Genomic DNA, 24,265 nt, shown 5'->3' on the forward strand with positions numbered 1-24,265 from the left:
CATAGCGACCATCAGACTATTCGATATAGCATCGGCCAACGGAATCCTGTGGCAGTATAGAGGACGAGAACTAGCGACCTGAAGTGGAAGAAGAGTTTACAGAATCGTTAGGGAGAGCATGTGACTCGACCATGCCGAGGAAACTGGAACTAAATAACAGACGGCCTCCAGCTTACTGCTGCAACGAGGCAATTAGCATCCTCCACGCTAGTTGTCTCAGAGCCAGAAAACGTGTTCAGAGAGCAAGAACAGAAGCAAACAGAGAGCACATAGACGAGAGATAAAGCATAGCAAGTCAAACTGTCAACGGGAGCTGGATCGAGACGCTGCTGCCAACGACGCACACCGTGTCGTGATGACGAAGATCAGATGTCAAGTCATGCCCGCTGAAATGTGCTTAGAGAACCTGAAAATCATCGTGGAAGGACTTTTCTCGAAGCACGATCCAAAGACCACCTACATCGTACGGAGACAGAGAGGAAGATAACGACGAAGTCACCAACGAGCAACTCGTAGCAGTGCCTGCTGGATACACTCGGAAAACTCTTGGAAAGGATCATCCTAAACAGACTAACGAAATGCACGAAGAGTGAGCAAGGATTGTCGGAGAGGCAGTATGGATTTCGAAAAGGAAGAGCAAAACTGGATGCAATTCGGACAGTTGTCAATAGAACCGAGAAGGCGTCGAAACAGAAGTGGAGAGGAGATCGATATTACACTGTGATAACGATCGACGTCAAGAAAAGCGTTCAACAGCTCCAGCTGGGAGGCCGACGCTACTTCCAGAACCGGCTTCTGATCTACGAGCCAAATATGGGACAGAGATCGATTAGGATCACGGTAGGAATTCCACAACGCTCCATCCTTGGTCCAACGCACTGGAACGTGATTTAAAACGGCGGTCTAACGCCTCTACCATGGTATGTGATCCTGTCATCGTCAACTTGACCCCTCGAAATCATCAAGTCGACGATGACAGAAGCACATACCGCGGCAGAGGTAACAATAGCTGCAATTTCCAAACCTACGACTGGATGCCTTCCTTCAGATAACAACTTGAGAGCGGTAAAAATCGGTAGATCTGTTTCAAACACATCGTTAGTACTTGAGCGGTCGGCGATCATTTCTTTTTGCCAGTGGTGGGGGGGGGGGATACCCCTTACCGTCCCTCTCCAACGGGTGGGTTTGGCAAAGAGAGATGATCAAACCGATTGTACAAAGAAGGTGAATGAAGGTACACTTCATTCATAAAAAGTGATATATAATGATGATGAAATTAAACATGGCATTCTTTTTATTGTATTTGGTCTCAATATGTACGTTTATAAAACCACGATTGAACAAAGCACACAAAATAAAGTATTACAAATACTTATTGCTATCAAATCTATATGTAAAAAAAAATCTATATTTTCTAATAAAATCAAGAATTACTTGCCTTTTTAAAATCTTGTCCGGTGGAATATTCAGAAAATGTATGTATACTGATGTGTTGATCAGTTTTGGACACTACACTGGTGTTCAAAGAATGTTTTATGTTTGTAAAACATTTCAAACCAGTAGAAGTTTAAAGCAATTAATTATTGAGTAGAAACTTTTATTAGGAGGTTTTCCACCAAAAAAGTTCCATATTTCAATGAGACAAAGAAATAGCCACCAAGTAAATTGAGCAAACTTTCTTGTTTTGATATTTTCTAAAACTTTGTCGAAGACACCGAACCTAAATCAAGAGCCACATGTGAAAAGGGCATACAAGCTTTTTGTAAAAAAAAACTATTGTAGGTCCTTTTCTCGTCAACCAAGGGTCACCCACGCAAACCAACAACATCACCGGAGAGGGGAAAGTTTCCCCTACCTGGTGATGTTGATGGTTTGCGTTGGTGTCATATGGGTGGCGAGCATAAGAAGGTTTGTTTAAAAAAGCTTGTATGCCCTTTTCACATGTTGTTCTTGAAATATGGAATTTTCAGAAAAATAAATTTTGAATCTCACTTCTAGGATGATTAATCATTTATTTGTCAATGTCAAAAGAAGAGCCTTTTCATATCCAGAAACTTTTTGCAAGACACCAATAGTCTAAAATGCAAGATTTATGAGATAATGACTTTTGTCCATCTTTTCACAGTTCTAGACCACTGTGCGACTGTTTGGCTTCAATAACCATGTAGAATACAAAATGAGAGAGAGAAGGATTAGTAATTTCCATTTAATTTCACTACCTTATTTGCTTACTCTTGACAGATACGCGTATTTCTTCTACAATGTGCATACTTCTTCGGTGTCTTGTACTAATACTCGACTAGTCGTATCACTGTTAGCTACGTATACCGTTGTGTTTGGTCGTTAATTACTTGCACTTGTTTATGTTGTTATTACGGTTATAAATTATACCTTCATCGTTTGATCGTCAGCTTATGTGCTACTGCATTTAAGTGCCGTGAATTTCTTTCGGTGTATTGTGTTTTCGTGGTGCTTTTTTTAAAGTGAAAGTGAAGCATTTTGAACATTGTTTTCAAACACTTTCCTAAGCAAACGCCACGCGATTTTTTTTTCCGAAGCGCCATCTAACAGCAACATTTTGAAGCTTGCGATCTTTTGTTGAGCTCGTGGTGAAACTGTTGCAAACATTTTGGCGAATTGCTATCGCCTGGATTCTACCGTTGTATTACACTTTCGCCGTCAAGCTTACCTGCTCTGTTGTTGCATACTACTCTAGGCGCATTACTTTAAACTGTGTAGTAGCGATGCTTTGGCAATCGCATCAAATCCTGAAAATTACTTCAATCCTGAAAATGACTTCTACTTGCCACTCCTGTGCTACTGATGTCATTGACGATTCCATTTCATGCAGTGGCTTCTGCAAAGCGGAATTTCACCTCAAATGCGTCAATATCACTTCAGCTGTTAACGATGAGATGAAAATGAACCCGCAATTGTTCTGGATGTGCAGGTCGTGTACCAAATTAATGGATGACATTCGTTTCCGCAATTCCATTCAAGGTACTTATGAGGCTGGGCAAGAACATGTCCTTGGCGATCATAATGGGATCGCTTAAATAATTAAGTCGGAAATCATGAATGAACTCAAAAGTGAACTTCGTCTGAACTTCACCGCTTTGATCAATTCCAGTGCACTTACACCAAAATCATCAACTCGTAATACGAATGCCGCTGGGTTTTTGCGAAGCCGACGATTGTTCCGTAAACCTGAAGCTGCTGAACGCCGTCAACAGGATTTGATGTATGGAACTGCAAGCTCAATATCTCCATCTATCGGCACTTTTGCTGAACCACCTCCTAGGCAGAAGTTTTGGCTCTACCTTTCGCGTATTTCTCGTGACGTCACAGTGGAGCAAGTACGTGAACTGGTGATGCAGAGGTTAGGAATAAATGACGTTGATACATCCAGACTAGTCGCCAATGGTAAGAATGTCAGCAGCCTGTCATTTATTTCGTTCAAAATCGGTATGAGTCCTGAGCTAAAAGCAAAGGCTCTTTCGACTGCAACGTGGCCAAAGGGAATACTATTCCGTGAGTTCAAGGACAACAGGAATGTTACAAATTTTTGGAACCCTTCTCGAACGCCAAATGCCAATTTATCCCCCAGCATGGAGTCACCCAATTACCCGGATCACCAAGACAACGCCATGACATAATAAGTGACAAATCCCATCGCTGCACAGAGCTCGTCAACCAACCTGTTCCTGAATGGTCGGTTTCGTCATTGCCATCTTCTTTGACACATGTTTCACTTGTCTCTACCGAACTTCATCCAAACTCTTTGTCAGTCCAGCAAATTCTATTTGGCTTTTCTTATCAGCCACAGTTAAGCAGCTGTACACTGGGACGCACCGAAGTTGGCCACATGGAAGCCCTTGTACTTCCCACCGCAGTCGAGCCATTCCAGCCAGCGTTCAGCAGTCGTCCCGGCTCTGCGTGTGGGATTAGTGCAGGGGTCTTTCAACTCGACAGCATAGGCAAGTCAACTTCTGTTATCGATTCAACGATTCCTGATCCGCTCATTGCTTCCAGCCAATATTCGCCTGCACCATCAAGGCATCCTTCGCAAGTTGCTCAGACCGTAGGACGTATTGAAACTATACCTGCTCCTTCAGACTTGCTGCTGTATTATCAGAACGTCGATGGTATCAACTGTGAACGCACGCTCTCTCGTCAGGTGTTCGGCGACGTTTATGAATTTTTCCGTTGCGATAGGAATGCTGCTAATAGTCGGAAAGTTAAAGGTGGAGGTGTTCTAGTGGCTATAAATTCTAGGTTTAAAGCGAGGTTACTAGAAAATTATGCTTGGACATGCTTAGAGCAGGTGTGGACGTCGGTTAAACTGGGCGATCGTACCTTGTTTCTCTGTGCGGTTTACTTTCCTCCCGACCGTATACGGGAGCGTGACCTCATCGAAACCCATTGCCAATCGGTTTTCTCTGTTCTGGATACCGCCAAAGCAACCGATGAAGTTATTTTGTTTGGTGACTTCAATCTCCCGGGGATTTCATGAAAAAAAAAACTCGCAACGGCTTCCTCTATCCTGACATGGATCACTCTGTCATCCATTCCTATGCTTCGCTCCTTCTGGACAATTACAGCTCAGCCACTCTTTCTCAAATCAAACATGTTATTAACCAGAACAACTGCAGTTTGGATCTTTGTTTTGTAAGCGCCCAGGACATGGCTCCTTTCTTATGCGAGGCGCCCACCCCTCTGGTGAGACTGGATCGTCACCACCCGCCGCTACTGGTGACGTTAAGTACTAAGCTGATGCATGATTTTAATATTTCACCTGCCACCGTTTCCTACGATTTTCGCAACGCCGACCATGGTAGTATCGCTGAGTTACTCTCCAGAAAGAGAGCCGCTCTTAGGAAGTTCACCAAGCACCGCACACTATCCGGTCAGGATCAATCACGCATACAAACGAGTTGCGAAACGGTGCTTTCTTCAATATCGACGTGGATTGCAGAGAAAGCTTAAGTCACGTCCCAAGCAGTTTTGGAAGTTTGTCAACGAACAACGTCATGAGGATGGTGACCTAATCTACGCAAGATATCTGTCAGTTGTTCTCTGAAAAATTTGCTAGTGTCTTCACGGACGAGAGACTGAGTGACGACCATGCCCGACTGGCTGCCAGTTACGTACCACTCTCTGGCCAAACCATGAGCAGAATTGACATCAATCCCGAGATGTTTTTCATGGCTTCCTCGAAACTCAAGTCGTCGGAATTCCATCGGCGTTCCTCAAAACGTTTTTGGACAGTTTGTTGTCTCCACTGCTGCACGTTTTTCAACGGTCTGTGGACGTCGGTGTTTTCCTATCCTGTTGGAAGCTAGCGCACATGTTTCCAGTACATAAAAAAGGCAACAAACAGGACGTTGGCAACTACCGTGCCATTACTTTGCTTAGCGCTGTTGCTAAATTGTTCGAACTCGTTGTTATGGAACCATTACTCGCTCACTGTAGCCCGTATATTAGTATCGACCAGCATGGTTTCATGGCTGGTCGCTCCACTGCCACTAACTTGCTGTGCCTTACTTCCTACATCTCTAACAGTACGTCGGATCGTGCTCAGACGGATGTCATTTATACTGACTTATCTGCTGCCTTCGATAAATTGAATCACCGCATATCAATCGCTAAACTGGACAGGCTTGGTATCCACAGCTGCCTTTTGCAATGGTTTCAGTCGTACCTCACCGATCGCTATCTTACTGTTGTCATTGGTGATCACCAGTCCCGTACGTTCGCTGCCACATCCGGCATACCTCAGGGTAGTCACCTGGGACCGCTGATTTTCCTGATTTATTTCAACAACGTGAATCTGGTAATTGAGGGAACACGATTATCTTACGCAGATGACCTTAAACTCTACCTCCAAATTCACTCAATTGAAAACTGTTGCTCCCTTCAACGTCAGCTGAATGCTTTTGCTGATTGGTGTATTCTGAATCGTATGGAGGTTAACCCGTCCAAATGCTCGGTTATCTCTTTTTCGCGCAAGAAAGAGACTATTATGTTCAAGTATGTTTTGTTAGGCACCGAAATTGAGCACGTCAGCCAAATTAAGGACCTAGGCGTGATTCTGGATACAAAACTCTCTTTCAAGCAGCACATCTCGCACGCCGTCGACAAAGCTTCCAGAATTCTAGGGCTTATCTTCAGGATTGCCAAAGACTTCACGGATATCTACTGCCTTTAATCGATGTACTGCTCCTGCAGGCCTGGGTTCAATCCCAGTCGGCGCCGCCGGGATGTTCTGAGACATAACATCTCTGATCACGAATACGCCAACGAGAAGGCAGCGAAGGCCAGAATATCGGGACCAAAGCAGTAGCAAGAGACGGGTCCTGGCTAGTGTATTTACGTTGATACTGAGATATGGAGGTTCAGCCTTGGTTGCAGAGTTGAAAACCAAGCGGAATTTAATGAAACCGAACAGTAATTGCCGGCTCAACAAACCGATATCCAGATATTTGGTGTACCCTTTGTTGTAAGAATAGTAAACATTTATCAGAAATTCCAGTAATAGGGGATAAATAATGGTTAAACTTGATTTCAAAATCATTTTGATGATTAAAACATTGAAAAAAAAATCCCGATTTTGTCAGCCTAAAATTTCTGATGGGGCTGACAAAAAACCGGGAAAGTCAAAAATGCATGACATAGGAGAAATGGATGTAATGTCGGCCTTAATGCCCATAATTTGGGCCCATACATAAATTCAATTTTCAATAGCGACCAAAAATATCCATTAGTACCGTCCCAATGACGCGTTCATCTAGATAAAATTGTAGCAAATTTTTAGCGATGGGCTCAATCTTAGATCCATAGGTCAACATTAGAGCCATTTCCCCTACATCAATTTTTCGTAGTTGTACGTCATGCTGCAGTCGTGTCTAGGACACAACCCTTTATTTTTTTTTTGGGTTACTTAGGGTCCGCAGATGTCAATTTTTGCAACCATCAGTCTTCGCCAAAATTCTTTCAATATTATTTTCCGACCACCAAATACGCATTACTGTTTCAAATTACCCTTCGGGATGCCGCATTGCTTCCATTAGACCAGAAACAACCGCAGCTCGTCGTCCCATGCACAAAATGAGGGCAGATCTTATCCGACAGTTTTGTGACAGGATGCCACCGCCATCCTTAGAAATGTTGTTTTTATCCTAACCTTTGGTTTGGTGCGGTCTGACTAGTCTTTTCTGTTACTGTATAACATCCTTGCGTTACGGACGGGTACGCAGCGTTTCGACGGAAGAGGTCGAATTTGTCCCCTTTGGCAACATTCCGACCGAAATATCAACACGCGCTGTCCTTCTTACCCAGTTTTTGCGTCCGCCCTTGGCAAGAGAGTCTATAATTATGGTGAGTGAGGGAGCGATTCTCCTAGAAGTCAGTACTGGAGATAAATGTACGTGGACGTTTGGGAAAGGAAAACGACTTTCCTTGAGGGTTCGAAGTGGGAAATGCAACAAAAGAACTTTTCCGTTTTGTTACGACGACGGACGGTGACGGGGGGCAAAAACTCTAGGTGCCATATGAATATTATTACTTCCCATCTTATCGACGGTATGTGTTCGGAATTGGAAACGAGTTTCCGAGTGGTTTTGGTTTTTACGTTTGTGACCACCGAACGAATGCGGGTTTCTTCCCAAAGATGCCGGTTCGCCATATGCGGTGAATGACTTTTCACTTTTTAACTGTTATGATCCAAGATGGTATGACACATAGCTCTGCACTGGGAGTCTCACTCAGAGGGATCCTTTTTTCCCCATTTAAGTTCCGGTTGGATGAACCAATCGTTTCTTTTTCTTGGAACGCACAGGAATGCAACTGATGCTTTTGATGACTTATTTTCTGTAGCTCGGGCAAACCGTTTAGAATGAACTGTATGATTTCAGTTCATTTCAAGAATCGAATCCTGTTGTGCAATCGATGTAATTGACATCCGATCTTCCAAATTTGATCATCCGCCTACCGGCTAGTTGAAGTGCAAAACCCTTTGTTCTTTCCGTGTTTGTATGCTGGCTCGGTCTTTCCCGATAATTTGAAACCATGAGAGCCCGCTGTGGGTAAAATTTCTCGGCTGAGCGGGCAATGTGTGCAAATATTGGTTTCCTGGTGGGACTCTGTGCCTACCTGGTGCGTTCATCAGTGCTGAAGTTGGGCACGATAAAGTATAGCATGATAGTGCACGAATATTAATGACTGTAATAATTAATGCAGGAATAATAAAGTTTTTAGGAAATAACATCTGAAAGAAATGGGAGCAGACACGAAAGCCCATCATCTTGTTATAACCTTACTCGAGATTCGAAAGGAATCTAGACTGTCCTCGAAACTCGGACAACGCACATCACTTATTGTCGTAGTTAGCCATTTTTGCTTACTTATCGGAGACGAGCCAGCCAACGGCTGAAAGTCTCCTTAATAAAGATATAAAAAAAAAAAAAAAAAAAAATGTTTGCTTACTGAACATAAAATCGTGGGATCAATCCCAGGCTTCTTCATATTACGAAGTTTAATAATAAATTAAGCTAGTAATATCGTGTGTTTTATGAAACTTTTCGTCGTCGTCATATGTGCCGGGTTGGAATGGTTAAAACAACAGTGTAGTAGATGGGATGAAGGCCAGGAGAAATGCTCACTTGAATATTTCGATTGACCGACTACCATAATCAAGAATATTACGAACCAATGCATAATATTAGTTCACGTAGTGAATAAATCGAAAATATAGTAAAAATATTGTCCAGTGTATGATGTCTGATTTCTGGACAAACGCACAGCTCTAGAAACAGAAAACAAACATATGCGAGATTAAAGCGAAATTCGTGTAACGGAAAAACACGAAGCAAAACGTAGGACAAAATCCCGAACGATGCATTTGTCTCGGGTAGAATGATCCGTTTATGGAGGCATTAGAGTACAATGACATGCTTAAAACAGAGTGCGAGCGATAGAGATAGAAGAGGAATGCGGATGAATAGTTTGAAGAAGCTTAGGAATGGGCCAGACGAAGATTGCCCTGGCATTCTGTTGGCTATTGTTGCGACGGTTGCACTTAGCTAAGATATCGAGCTCGGTCACTACAAACAGCTCGATGATAAGTGGGTGTTCTGTTATAAGAGGCTCGGTGGCCATAGTGTGACCGTTTTTGCTTACTGAGCAGAACATCATCGGATCAATCCCTTCACATTCAAGATTGGTTAGTCGCTTCGTTTGCCAAAACGAACCCTGCTGCAAATCCAATCCCACATATCACTGATATCTCGTGGAAGTGCGGAGGATTTCTCAGCTTCCCAAAAAGCTAATATCAAGTCAATACATTCCTACCTATTCTTGACCTGCATTCGAACGTGGCCGCCCCTGGTATCGTCTATTATAAAGTTTGAGATCACCAGTTTTTTACACATTGTTACTCCTTTTTTTACTTCCCTTAGTCCAAACGTGGAAGGGAACGCTCCCAGGGTCGTTTTATGCTTTCCCCGTTGTCTGACACTGTAATCGCAGCATAAAGAAGAACCACCAAGAACTGGATGAACCTTAAAAGGTTCATCGGCCAGGGTCGAACCTTCTAATTACACCGCCCTTACCTTTTCAAACCACGGCAAGAGTTAAGAAAGCAAGGGGTGGGAAACTTCCACTTTGTATGAAGTTTTCAACGCAGTAGAACGAATTCAAATAAAAGGTGTGAAACCCAAGGAAGACTATCTTCTTCTATTAAAAGAAAAGCTACTAATTTGTGGTTTGAAAATCGAACTTCGTACATCGGGTATTATTTATTTCCCCATTTAAGCTCACTACAAACTACTACGTGATCACGTTTTTAACTTGTTTGTGTATGTGTTTGCCTACCAATTTTACAATTGTAACCATTTTCGTGTTTTGTCTTATGTCCTTACATGCATGCATATCGGTTTTCAACAAAAAAAACATAACCAACGTGACTTACGGTTTTTCAGGAGGGTGCTGTGGTGGTGGTGGTGACTTACGGACGCAGGTGCTGATGAACTACAGTGGTTGTTGATAATGCGGGGTGGTGGTGCATCCACTGCGCTTCAATGGCCACCTGACCGTCGATCCGGTCAACCGGGAGGCCTCAGGTGATGGTCAATTTCAATGGTCGGTTTCCGCTTTCAGCCAAAATGGGCGAAACAATGGCCTTATCCAGGAGACGCAAGGCTCCCCAAAATAGCTGACACAATGGATGGTCCCAGCCTTTGTTCTGGCGACGTGTAGCTCCCAGAGTGATCAAAACAATGGCCAATCTTAGCCGTCGTTTTGCCACTAAAATGGCGTACTGGGAGAGATGTGGTGGACCTTACCCTCATCTGCCGTGGCCTCCAATAGAGCACCCGCAGGGACGATTCCTGGCTCAGGGATGTATTTTCCGGAAGACAACAATGCTCTCGTGGCATTTGACCGTCGATTAACGAGCTGTGCGGTCCGAGGTATATCTAGACGAACGGAAAAAGGCCTCCATTGGCCTGTTCAAGTTTAGATTTTTCTCATGTCACCAAATTTAGGGTACATTTTCAAAAGCCATCCCTAATATCGCTAAAAAGGTTACCTTTTCCAATTTGCACTCCGGTAACTCTTCGTATTGGAGATAGACAATGATCCCTTTCTCCGGCACAGTACCCCTAGGTAGGTAATACTAACATTTAGGACATTCTTTTATTAATCAAACTAACACTTTTACCTCTACTAACACGTACTAACACTAACTTTTTAGAAAACTCTGACTTTTTCTACCACTAGTTAATAATTAATCTAAAATAGAAAAAAAAAATAGAAATTTACAAAGACAACCACACACTTTTTTCACAACGGACAACCTCGATTATATTAACGCGCCGTGCACTTCTAACTTCCTTAAAGTCTTGAGCCAGAAAGAACGAATCAGTCCGACCGAAGTAACTAGAAAGTTCTAGAATTGCAGGGAGTCTACAATTTTCCTGTTCATTTTTTTGACAAGCCCCCCACTGTTCAACCCGATAATTATGTTTCTTCCCTAGCTTGGATTTACAGTGTAGGACATACTATGGAGTACACGCTTAGTTCAGTTCACCCATAAATAGGTAGTTGATTCACCCATATTTGGGTTTCTGATACAATACCTACAATATGGGTAAATAATACTGACAAAAATCGGTGAAATTTACTTACATTGTGAGTAAAGCGACTTAACCCAAATATGGGTAATTAAACTTTACCCATATTTGGATGAAAAACTTAACATTGTCAAAACCGTCAACTTTCGCTTTATGTGCGTGTGCGATGCAGTATTAATTATCCGTGGTAGCAAATTACATTCCGGAAATTTAATCGAATTTAATTCCGTAATCAAATTGCCGTAATTCGTAAGTAGCTTGGTGGAAATTCTACATTATTTGGAGGAGGAGAAGAAAGCTGGAGGAAACAAGCTTACCTCGCCGTGTCATCATCCAGCGTTTTCATTGGTGGCTGGTTAGTAATTTTACGGAAGTAATAGTAATTCAATGTTTTTTTTTCAATTTTCCCTTCTAGGTTCTGTGCTGCTTCGTAAGACCCCCTTTGATAGGTAAGTATTTTGCATGATAGTTGATTGACCGATATTTACATTATTTTTTCCACTCACTGGAACTATTTGGCTGACTTTTAAAAGTTCCGAAACGGTCAAAAACTGCACTTTTGCGGCGAATAGTCTCGGTACCTTTGGCGTACTTATTCCTTGCTTTGTGAGTAACAAGCGCGGAAAAGGTACCGAGACGATTCGACGCAAAACCGCAATTATATGATCGTTTCCGCTTTTATAAAATCTTTCAAATAGTCCAGTTTGGTGGTACATGTTTAATATTTGCTACAAATAAAATACAATTTAAACAAAGCATTTTGATTTTTTATTTAATCCGTTAAAATTTCAGAAGAAAAAATTAAAATATTCACCCAAATATGAGTTAAATTCACCCAAAATCAATAATCCATAAATAGGTAAAAATTACCTACATTATTCGTAAGGTGCATGTACTACTCATATATGGGTAAATCAACTTTACCCATAAAATGGGTATGTGCACTTTTTCGCGATTATGGGTGTTCTTCACCCATATTTGGGTGAACTGAACTAAGCGTGATAGACCCAATGCATTTGCTTAGAAAATGAACACAGATTTGTGACACACAGATGGCAGCACTTGACTACCAAATGCAAGGTGCGTTGAAAGGAGTAACTCCATATTAGTGCACTTGACAAAGTCAATGCAAATGAGTATGTGAAACCAACGGTTTCAACATTGAGGATGATACCTAGAATAGATAATGTTTGGATGCCTTTACAATCCATTTCAACTAACACCACACCGAAATGACCACATCTTCTCGTGAACTGTGTGGAAACATTTCCCCATATCACTGCCATACGAACGTTGCTGTTGTACGATATGCTGTTGTTTTGGTGGTCCATTACCCTTTTCTCCGCTCGGAAACGATCCGTTTTACATTTCAACTGGCACATTAAAGAGCAATTAGTGCCAACCGAATGAGCCGATTTACTGTGCCGTATTGAAAGTGCGTGCATGCAATTGATAATGATACAGTCTACAATTTGCACCGGGCTTTGTTACCTCGAAATGTTTGAATCCGATACATTGTTAGCAAGGTGGCTGGTATAAAAAGCTTTATTAAAAAATAAATAAACATTTAATATGGCATCCCACTCATGCTGAACCACAAGTGAATATGTTTTCTTTCCGGTAGAAAGTTGTAGACTCACTTGAAAGTGAAGCCCAATTATGGCGAAGTGACTTCCATTTCCCCCCCGAAATGGCTCAACTTATTCGCAGTGCAATCACAAAGTCACAAAAGAGCATTCCGCTATAGATCGGGATGCAGCAGTAGATGTGTACAAGGCAGTGAAGAGAGTCCAAACAACTTTTGTGCTTTCAAGTGCGTTTCCATTCCATCGCAGGTTGAGGTTGATCTATGACGACCCGAGTCGGATGCTGAACTGAGCTGAGAGATTTTTCAAGGGTCCAACGGAAACCGCTAGACAAAAATGAAAGGTAGGAATCATTGGAAATATCGTGGTGTCGAGGGATTCTGCAACCACTCTACCGGTCTAGAGCTTCATGTTGCTTCCAATTCAAAATTTTTGCGCAAGTACCTCATTAAAATTTGGTGGTTATTTTTCGACCTGCAATCAGAGTAATATTAACTGACTAAGTGGATGCATTGGATAGAAATGTTGTCAGTTTTTTTTTCGAATTGACAGTGTGCAGCTATATTCCACTTGAGATGGGAATGGGATGTGATTCCACAAAATTTAAACTGCTTAATATCCATGCCTCAGCAGCACTGGTGGTGTAGTTGTAAGCGTGATTACCTCTCATCCCAGCAGGCGTGGGTTCAATTCTAGTCGGCGTCGCTGGGATGTTCTGAGGCATAAAATCTCTGATCACGGAAGTCACCAGCTCATGAGTTGATGGGTCGATAGGTAGGGTCCAAGTGTGGGAGCTGCCTCCCTGGCGTCGGTATAATTGGTGCTCAGCAAGGAAAACAAGATCGACGGTAAAAAAAAACCCTCGCCTCTATAAGTAGTAAACTTTTGCTCCTGAATTCAAACTGATTTGCAGTGAAATGTTTAAAATAAAAGAGTTGGTTGTGTCATCACTGACAATTATTAACAAGCCCACTCATGTTTAAGTACATACACAGTCATTGAACTCATTAAGCAAAGCGTATTGCACTAACAATGGAGATTCAATTCAAACCAACAGACAGATTCGACATAAAATGTGCATCATGTTGTTATTATCCGGAAATCTCAAACATTCATCAGAGCCAACCAACCCGACTCGAATAGAACAAATTCGACAGCTCAAGAGCGCAATCCCAACAGCGGATAGAACCATGGGAATTCGTGCGTTAGGTGTGCTTCCCCCCGACCCCACAACCAACCACGAAAACAATATCGGACGTGAGCGATGACGAAGGCATCTGCGGATGCGTTTTGTTATCTTTTGATAATGGAAATGGAGTTTAATCGATGTAAAATAAACGTTCATTATTTTACGATTCGATAGGCACGATGCAATTACTTCCTATTTTTGCACGCATCCATTCTGACACATACATACATGTAGCAGGAGCATGAAACGAACATAAATCGGTGGAAGTTCTTGCCCAAAATTCAATAACACACTCGCTCCTGCTGCTATTGCTGTTACTGGTGGTGTAGGATGGATGATGTTAATGGTGCTCTTCCAAAACTGGCCTCTATCGAGACGATCGTATTTCAATACGCTCTGCTATGAGAAAATTTGATCGATACTAGAGGTAGGGATGCTCGAATGATTTGCCAAGTATTGTTCGTGTTTTACCGTGACGATTCCGAGAGTAAAAGACGTTATCTGCCAGGCAATGCAGGTTGCTGAATCCAGGGAGTATCCATTAAAACAACAGTAGCGACGAGTCCTGTTGTCTTCATTGTTATGCAACGAAATATCTATAACTTACGAGACAAAAGCTCTCGTCTTGCAACAGAAAAGATGTAACGACATTGATGCACGGTGACGTCAACTAGCAGTTCGTCACAACAACTTTGCAGTCATGCTACAACAATTCTTTGAAGACGCGTTGTGAAGATGAAAAAACATTTCGTCATCGTCGCACTTCAATTGTTGCGTAACGAAAAACGATGTGTTTTCAGTTGTAAAGTCTAGAGTAGTGAAGATCTGCATTTTGATAATAAAAAAACACAAAATGAAAGCAGTTTCAAAAAGTGACATTCAATTAATCAGCTTTAAACCTCAAACGCAATAACATCTAGATCAGGTAGCGTTTGTCCCGATATAAATCGCAGCATAATTGCTGAATCGTTATTCGATTAAATTAATCGGCCATCATTGCATTCGAGCCTTTATTCTTTTACATATCGATAAAATCAGTAAGCCTTGAAAAAAGGACTAACAAAATAAATGCAGCTGCAAAAAAGTGACATTCATCGTTCGGACACGAAGATAACAAGTTGGGTTTTTTATCTGCACCGGTAAAAGTATTTGCATTCTTGCATCTTCTCAGCTTCAATGAAGTGTTGGCTGCTCAAGAAAATTATTTCTACTCTTCATAACCTAATTCATCAGAACAGCAGCTATCTGAAATGCCGTCTAAAGATCCAAAATCAATCATGAATTTCTCACAAAGCTTTTGTACTCTGAGAACTTGTTTTTCTTATTTCCGTGGTGCTTGGACGGTTTCTAGAAATGTTAGTTATTTTTCATTAATTTTCAAAAATTCAAAGCAGTTTTTTCGTTCAAAACTAAAATAACGCTCATGAAAATATGATCATTGCATTATACTTGCCTACCGTAACACAGTAATTCAATTTTCATTAACAGAATTTCGGTTTTAAACGAAAGAACTGCTTTTGAATTTCCTAAAAATAATGAAGTCTCATTTTCCTTTAATTATGTTCCACACAAGTATGTTCCCTGCGCTTTGGTCAGAGAGCGTATAGGGCGTCGTTTGGGTATCGGGCTTGGGCGGGCATATGGGTGATAATATTAAGTTTACGTTAGGATAACGTTGAAAAATTGAGAAATGTATTGCTTCAGTTTGAGAAGCACTTCACTTTGCAACCGATGAACCATTCTAAAGGCCCACATTGCCGTGCAGGTGCTATGTGTTGGCAGGGTCCAATATTGGACAGTTTGATGTTTATAAAGTACCATCAGTTAAAACTGTGTTTTTGAACTTTATCTCTATACATTCTTAAATGTTGCTTAGTAGATTATCATGTTGGTGTAAGCTGATTCAAAGAGTAAATGGTATTAACATTGAGCTGTCCATAGTTGGTCGTTGTTGAACTTGTGGTACTTGCACAATATTTCATGTGAGTACCAAAGTAACCATATAATCACAAAATAGCTTTAGGTGTGGGTTCAGAGTGGTACAATGTCACTGAGATATGGTTAGTTGGGTATTCAGATGAAACTATTACTTTAAAAAACTAATCCTGGTTGTATCTCTTTTTCGTTTGCATGTAACACTGTTTGATATTACTAACCGCACCGAGCCTTCATTCCGGGAGGTGAGCGAACCTGAAGAAGAAGAAGAAGAAGATGAAGAACATAAGCCCCTTCTCGGAACGAGTGTATTGTTAGTGGACCTGGTCTGCGATTCAAGGTTGGACTCTGTGATTATAAGTATCACATAACAGGTAAAGTAGGCAACATCATCTTTATCGAAATGTAAGTATTATTGACAATAATCATAACTAGATTATATGCAAATTTATATGATAGGTACCTGGATCAACGTTGTTTAAACATGCGCATTCAATCGTGACGGCATCTAATTCTGCATTTTAAACCGACCCAACCCTTTTCCTTTCTACAATCCCTGAGCCGCTGGTTCACCATAAGTGTACCTCGCAGAACTTTTTTAACCCCCATGGGTAAAGATGCTGTGTTGCTCACTCCTCTCCCCTTCCCTGGTGTATTATGGATGGTGTGAATATTCACATCGGTGACATGGCCCCTGACCCCCTTGTACATCATAAAATGAAAAAATGAAAATGAAATTATGTTCCACACAAGTATGTTCTGAACGATCCTTCCCTTAAAATCCTTTAGACAACGACTGTCGATAGTAATCTATTTTAGGCAACGAATTTCGGATAAAAAAATAGTAAAATAAAATAAAGATATAAAGCAGTTTTTAGCTTCAAATATTTATTAAGAAAAAGTGTATTATCAAAGGAAAACAAAAAAAAAATCAAAAAACCGTAATTTTCTTCTTAAGTTTCAGATCTATCAGCGAGCTCGACTTTCCAATCATACATTTTTTTCCTTTGGTCGATCTTGTTTTCCGTGCTGAGCACCAATGCTACCGACGCCAGGAAGGCAGCTCCCACACTTGGACCCTACCTATCGACTCATCAACGCATGAGCCGGGGACCATTACTTCCCTTCCGAAGGAAGGCATGATCAGAGATGTTATGCCTCAGAACATCCCTGGGGTGAGATGTAATCACGCTTACCACTACACCACCGGCGCCGCTTCCAATCATACATGGTCGGGATGATCTTTTCAAAGATTTCTTTGTTGAGTTTTTTTTTTTGTTTATTAATTTATTTGATAAGGCTCAACCGAATTAACTTTACAGAGCCGATGATTCTTGGTCACTATACAATACATCTTAAAACTATAGTCAAAAGGTACAACACAATAAACACTTTATCTTCCGCTATCCAAAAAGCCTCCTCGATCAGAACTGGAGCCGCTTCTAGTAGTTTCATTGTATGGCAAATTGTTGTACGCCAACGAGGGTCAGAGCGCGTCCATTGCAGCAATGGACGCAAAACGTGGTCAGCACTCACACACTCATCACGAAACGGTTGATTTCCAAAGTCGACGACGCATCGACCGAAAGAACTGCTGATGAAGAACAATGAGGAGGACCACACAATGGTTGCTGCCGAGAAAACAGACGATCGCGTAGCACACATCGAGAGTGGCCTGCTTTTGTCGACAGCCGAGTGAACACTGCTTTGTTGAGTTTGATCATCAAAATATCTTGTAATGCCTCTTCTGACAGCCCAGTGCGTAAATCGGATAGAACTAGTGCAAGTGCACTAAATGCACGTTCAACGGATACTTGGCTAGACGATCCAGATAGTATGGCCATAGCAACTTCAAACAGTTCCGGATGGCTGTGCTTCCGAGCGAGTCAATGGCTCCAGACGTCGTAGTGATGAGGTTGCCTATTTTCGATGTTGAGTTGATGGAGCTGTTGTTGAAAAGAAGAAGCGATATTTGCAGATGTGGTCTCCGAACATCCAAACAGCTGTGTTAAGTAATCATCCATTTCATCTGCTTTTTGGAAGTTACTTTGGCACATTGGCACTTCAGCAGATGTTGACGGCTGAGGGTCATTTGTCGGTTTTTAAATCTTGTTTATCCTATCCCAGACGTTAACAATGAAGCTCTGAAAATTTATTATTGTTCGGTTATTTGGCGATCACACTTTAATAAATATATTTCTTTTAGATACGAAAATTTACCTGTACAGATTCTTTATCGTCGACTGATGGAAAAATACTTGAGCCAAGAAATTTAAACCGCGGGTCGAGGAAAACTGCAGCAAGGAAAAGTTTGTTTTCTTGAAGTTTTTTCAGTCGGTTCTTAAGTGCTAACGACAAACTTGGGCAAAGTGGATTATTGTTATGACTTTCAACTGATCGTATCGCTTGCAACCATTGCATGTAAAAGTCACTGAGTGTAACGTGTTTCATCTGTAAATCATTTGTTAAAGTATACACCGGAGAGAATGCTTCAGTAAAGTCTTTCATGCACTTCCAGTCGTCGTTTGTGATCTCTATAAGACAAATTATTGTTTAATATTAAGATAGGTACGATCTTTGTATTGATTAACTTACCAATTTCTTTGTAATCTTGAGCCAACTCGGTATAAAACTTTTCTTGCTGAACTATCGATTCGATCATTTTGTATCGACCTCCCCATCTTGTAGAGGACCACAACGGAGCCTTGGAGGCTTGTTTGTGCTCGAAAAAAAGGCAGTATTTATTTTTCCGCGATTCTTTAACAAGGTCCGTAATCCTGCGAATGTTGGGATCGTTTTTCTTTACTACGTCTCCAACTGCCAGCTGTAGTGTGTGACTTGCACACCGGGTGAGACATAGTAGAGGATCAAGCTTAGAAGCAAGTGAATCCAATAATTCAATTTCCTTCTCATCACATTGGTGTCCTTCATCTTCCAAGAAGGTTTCGGGTGAAACTCCAAAAACCGCTGAAATTTTCTGTAGCATTTTCCTCAAAAATCATCGTAACATTTTTACAGTAATTTCCACGTATACTAAACGTCAGCAGACGATTTATCTGTTTATTTGATAGGCGAGAAAATTGGTAGCACTGGTCATCCTGGATGTGACAAGTTCATCTTGGTTGAACTGTTCAACGCGACAAAAATGTGTGTTATACACGAGACAAGTTGTACATTCCAGTCTGTTTGATTCAAGATTGCGACGAAGTAAAATTAGAAATCGTCTTCGCTTGTGGTCGCACGACTATCGTCATGCTTCGTATGCAACACGACGAAAACTAATCTAGATAAACATTTCAAAAGGTCCTATCTGCATTGATCGATTCTCTTCATCGACTTTATCTTCCGTCAATAACTCAACTGCAAAACCTTCCCCTGTTGTATTTGACGATTTGGACGCTAGATAAGAACCTCCTTTATCAAACTATGTGGTAGAATTAGCGCGAAATTTGTTTGCCTAGCAGTGGTTATGATAAGAGAAAGTCGATGAAGAGAATCTATCAAAGCAGATAGGACCATTTGAAATGTTCATCAAGTAATGGATGCGGCAAAGCTCAAATCGATGAAGGAGACTTTGTGTTTTTCTTCTACTCCTTATGACGTGAATGACTATTGTCAGCCCTGGGTCTAGCCCTTAGTGAACTTGTAGTATACCGACTAGAAAATGCTATCGCAGGGCTAACCACCAACATCCAATCGAACACCCCTACAACAAATGAACTCATCCTGCGTGGAACAATTCTCCCGTTTTCATCGAAATGGGCCTAAAGACCGTTGCTGGTTGCACCGTTCCATGGCCGCCACGCATAGCTGTGCGCGGCGAAAGCAAATTTCGACTGAAATAACAACTATCAAATTTTAATGAAATTTTAATTTATACTGGAAACGCATGAAATAATGAGCATTTGTTTCGTAAACACCGAAACCGTTTTGTATGCGGATAAACACCCTTGCACGGGAACGGTAAGTTCCTGGATCGGAATGATCAATACGTTGATACAAATACATGCCCGGCGTGCATTCGGATTTTGAGCGCTAAAAAAAACGGAGCTTGTCAGTTGGTAACAACTTTTGCTCAATAAGTAGGGTGAGAACGATTTTGGCCACATCCGATACCCTATTCCAAGCATGGGGTAAACATTAACCTGAAACGCTCCTTTTCTTTAAGATAGATTCCCATTTAATTTTCTTTAGAAAAACCCCGTGCTAGGAATTGGGTCTCGTTCTCCACCCTAGGTCAATTGATTTTCTTTTTTTCAAAATCATCCCTGGTTTTGAGTTGTGTTGCCATGGATGGTGAACTGTACGGGAATAACTTCCTTAATTAGACAGAAAGTCAACTTTCAACGGCGACCCTTGAAAACCTCTTGTAAGCTAAGGAAGCAAGCAAGTAAGTATTTAGATGCGATTTTCCCGGGCACATTAACGCTGCAATTGCGCTGCAAACACTTGTCCCGCGGCCCTATTCATCGTTATTCCATTCATAATCCAGTTCGCTTGTTTATTGCATTACTCGTTGCTTGCGACGACACTCAGGGTGCACAATTCAGCTGGATTCAGTTCAGTGAATGCAAAAAGAAGGCAAATGCCGTGAATTAAGTTGCCGACCTTTGCAACGATGTTATAAATGAGTGCACGTATATTGTGAAATTACGCTTCATAGACTAGCGAAACTTCGATGAATGGTCGTATTTGGTCGTTTGGAAATTCTTTTGAATAAATTAAATAATTTATCTGATACGCAGCCTGTCCATAAGCAGTTTTGCCTTAGAATATACTAACACAGTGTATCTCAAAATTGAGCGTACAGCTGTCCGTATATTTCAGAAGAAGAAAAAAAAAACAGCTGTACGATCACAACTTAGAAATAACTAAACTTACACGTGACGGAATCCATCTTTGACGTAAAGGATCAGACGTAAACCAATATTTCATGTAAAATAAAGTGCTTCGAGACTGAAAAGTTCGTTACTCGGCGAAAAGTACATTTGAATAAGTTGAATTTCGCGTCTTTTATGACTCAATGTTATGTCAAAATTGACGCTCGGTGTCTTGGAGCACCTAAATTTACATGATTTTTTTCTAAGTGTAGGTTTCTTAATTTTTGGTTGCTGGCTCATCAACCATTTATTTATTATCGGTATAGTATTGGGCATATTTGGATGAGTGTGTAAGAAGTAAAAGCTATTTTAGAAAAAAAAAGCTAGATTTCCTACACAGCAGAAAAATAAATTTTAATATTACATCCAAGAGGATGCACTTCAGTCATGTCGAAAATCTCATGTAATTTTTATGGCCACACAAATAAACAAATGCAGTAAAAGCAACGTAATGTCAGTTCATGCACTGTATTCATGATAATTTTGCCTTTTTTTCGCAAGTAATATTACACCATATTTTCGACACGATTGAAGTGCATCCACTTTGATGTGATATTAAAATATTTTTTTTGCTGTGTAAAACAAAACACATTTTCTTGAAATACGATGAGCTACACATATTAAAATTTTGCTTATCTGTAGCCATAATAAAGATCTTTAAAATGCCGCTAATTTTACTAAAATCGACCATTTTACTGAAGTTATTCAAACTTCATACATACTCTGTCAAAAAACTCCAAAGCTATACTGATAAATCAATAAATAGTTGATCAATCACTAGCCAAGATTCGAATAATGTATCCACTTAGAGTCTTTCAAAAAATGCCCAGTCAGGTGTACGCTCAATTTTGAGATACACTGTATGTTCTTGTGACTAGATTCTTCTTCTTCCGAGCTTTGACGCTCTTACTCGAGCTTGTACCAGCTCTCCTCTAAATGTTCTTTGGAGCTGTTCTACCGTATGCGTGATAATGTTTGCACCATCGTACAAATAAGGTTCCCGTTTCACCTGTGCATACAATGCCTTGGTTTTCTTTGCATGCACGTAACCTACACACTTAGAAATAACTTCTTTTACACGAGACGTAATCCATATTGGACGTAAATCATAGAACGTAAACAAACATTTCATGTAAAATTAAGGCTCTGAACCATTTGGTGGATTATTTTAACTTTTGGTTAAAATTTGACAGATGAAAAGTTATCGATTAACCCTGCTATCCGAGCATGGTTATTTCTGACAGACAAGAAGTTAAATTTTGACAACCGTGGCTCGAAAACCGGTCGATCGACAGCACGGGGATTTTCGAACATAGAAAATAACTTTCGAAATGTCACTTTTAACCACGAGTTAAATTTAACTCGGCAAATGGTTCACAGCCTTAGTTTGACAGTTGCACCATGATGAAGTGGCAGCGTATTCGTGATTTTTCCCACGCGCAAATGTCGCAAAAAGAAATTTCAATCGCCGTGGGAGTGTCCCGGTGGACTGTCAAAAGGGTTTTATAGACTGAGAAAAGAAAGGACAACTATCGCGAAGGTGGCCACAGGTCGTCCAAGGTCAGCTCGGGTTCCGAGGGTTATCGCTGCTATCAAAAGGAAGATTCGGGTGAATCCAGTGCGTTCAATAAGGAAAATGACAAAGGAACACGGGATCAGTGACTTTACGGCACGGAAGACCGTAAATGAAGATTGCGGGCGAAGTTGAGGGCACGGAAAAAAAACTCACATGATTACCAACCACATCCGGGAGCTACGAGTCAAACGATGCAAGAAAATCTTGAGCTTCCTTAAGCGAAAAAATCCGGTAACCTGTTTACTGAAGAGAGCATGTTTACCGTCGATCCCTATCAAATTCCAGAACCGACCGGTATATTAGTTCTCTTCCGGCAAAAGACGTGGCCGACAAGCACAAGAACGTGTATCTGACCAAACATCCTGCAAGCGTTATGATGTTTGGATTGGTGGCTTCCGATGGCAAAAAAATGGACCCGGTGTTCATTCCAGAAATCGACAAGGTCAACACGGAGGTCTACATCGGTATTTTAAGTAAGTATGTTCTTGCGTGGATCAAAGAACAGTACGGTCCGAAGCCAAATGTTGTATTTCAACAAGATGGGGCTCCGTGACACACCTCGAACCGCACTCAAAAGATCAGTTTTCCAGACCGCCGACTAATTTTCGACCTTCGATCCAATTTCAAAGAGGAGCGATACTAAACCTGTACCTGGCCTGTACCCTGGCAATTGGATGACCTTAGCTGCACCGTGCGAAGCGTGTTCTTGCAGACATTTGTTTTCAACGCCTCATAAAATGAATCCACTTCGGTCGACGAAGACAATGGTTTTGCAAAACCATACTATTTTCATGTTTTGACGACCTCTCGACATCATGAAGGAAAGCTAATTAACTTAAACAGTTTTAGTACGTCAATCTATCCAATGGGACAAATTTAACGAATTTCAAAGTTGATACGTGTTTTGGAATGTACCAATAGCGTAACTTAAAGGTTTTTGAACGTGTCCCGCTGGGTTTCAGCAATGACCGAGTGGATCGACCAGATTTCCACGGAAATGTGATGTACCAAATGTTGCACGCACAATCAATTCCCTTGCATTTGACGTTTACTCACTACGGAGTCTTCAGCCAGCTGCCCAAGAATATCCACATTTTTGTGTAAGCTGACGACGTTCTCATCGTGGTCACAGGGCCCACCACAATACGGACTAAAAAACTAGCCCAAACTGCAGTTACAGCTGTAGTAAAATGGGCCGAGACAGCGGGTTCCAGCTTTCGGCGATGAAGAGTATCAGATACCATGTGTGTCCATCGTGGCACAGAGTCAGCTATCAGGATCGCCGATCAAGCCATCCCCGTTAAAAATTCCGTCCGGGTCTTATGTGTACTCATTGACCGCACGCTATCGTTCGTTCCTCACTTCCACGAGGTCAAACGGAACTGCCGTAGGCGAATCAACTTGCTTAAAACAATTTCTAAGCCCCACCGATCCCACAATCGAGCGGTCAACTTCCGGGTTACGCAAGCCATCGTCGACAGCCACCTGCTCTACGAAACCGAGCTAACGTGCCTCGCATCCGGAAAACAAAACGAAATCCTCGGCCCGACGTATATCAACAGCATCCGGATTATCTCCGGTCTCCTACCCTCCACTCCTGCTGATTCGGCCTGCGTAGAAGCGGGGATCCTGCCATTCCGGTACCGTGTATGAACGTAACCATCATCAAAGCCGCATCATTTGTCGCTAAAACAGCTGGAAATGCTGAAGCCGCTGCAATCTTCCATGCAGCCACAGTACCTGCCAGCCAACACTGTATATACGTGGATACCTGAACACTGTGGAATACCAGGCAACGAGACAGCGGATCACCTTGCTGGATCTGGACCATCTGGTCCCAGGTTCACTGACAAGGTTCCGTTGCAGGACATCAAGCGATGGGTCAAATCCACAACTCGAAAGGCATGGAACGATCAGTGATTCGGCACCAGGGGACCTTTTATCCGGAAGATTAAAGGAAGCACGGAGGC

At 41.6% G+C, this 24,265-nt stretch overlaps 1 pseudogene; it reads right to left on the bottom strand.

Annotated features, from left to right (window-relative positions):
* LOC135706627 (uncharacterized) overlaps positions 1 to 18,825 on the bottom strand; it is a 119,732-nt pseudogene extending 100,907 nt beyond the window's left edge.
* Between the last annotated feature and the right edge of the window lie 5,440 nt (positions 18,826 to 24,265).

Source organism: Ochlerotatus camptorhynchus, unplaced genomic scaffold, assembly GCF_037179485.1.
Source record: "Ochlerotatus camptorhynchus isolate MF236.1 unplaced genomic scaffold, CSIRO-AGI_Acam_v1.1 ptg000284l, whole genome shotgun sequence".
In the NCBI taxonomy this organism is placed as follows: domain Eukaryota; kingdom Metazoa; phylum Arthropoda; class Insecta; order Diptera; family Culicidae; genus Ochlerotatus; species Ochlerotatus camptorhynchus.